Here is a 391-nt window from a genome sequence, read left to right on the forward strand (position 1 = left end):
GAGGGGGCGGGCACGATGTGGCCCTGCCCACTGCTCTTTCCCTTGTGCCCCGCCTGCTCCTCCTGGCAGGTTCGCTAATCCCCTGGCGACAGTCAGCAGTTGCTGGGTCTTTGCCCTCTCTTTCTGCAAGGCTCAAGGCCACATTTGCGTGGCGGGGCTCCTAGCCACTTCCCTGCTTGAGTTTCAAGGAAACTTTTGCTCTTGGGATTCAAGGCCATCTTTGCAAGCGAGCTGCCAAGTCACCTTTGCACTCTGGTTCAAGGCCACTTTAAGGCACAGGTTCCAAGGCAACTACTCCTCGTGTTCAGAGTTCAAGGACACTTTTCTGGCAGGAATTCGGGACTCAGAAGACTGTAGTCGGAGGTCGAGAGTTGGTGACCTCTGGTTAAGA

The sequence above is a fragment of the Arvicola amphibius genome, chromosome 2 (assembly GCF_903992535.2).
Source record: "Arvicola amphibius chromosome 2, mArvAmp1.2, whole genome shotgun sequence".
NCBI classification, from domain to species: Eukaryota; Metazoa; Chordata; class Mammalia; order Rodentia; family Cricetidae; genus Arvicola; species Arvicola amphibius.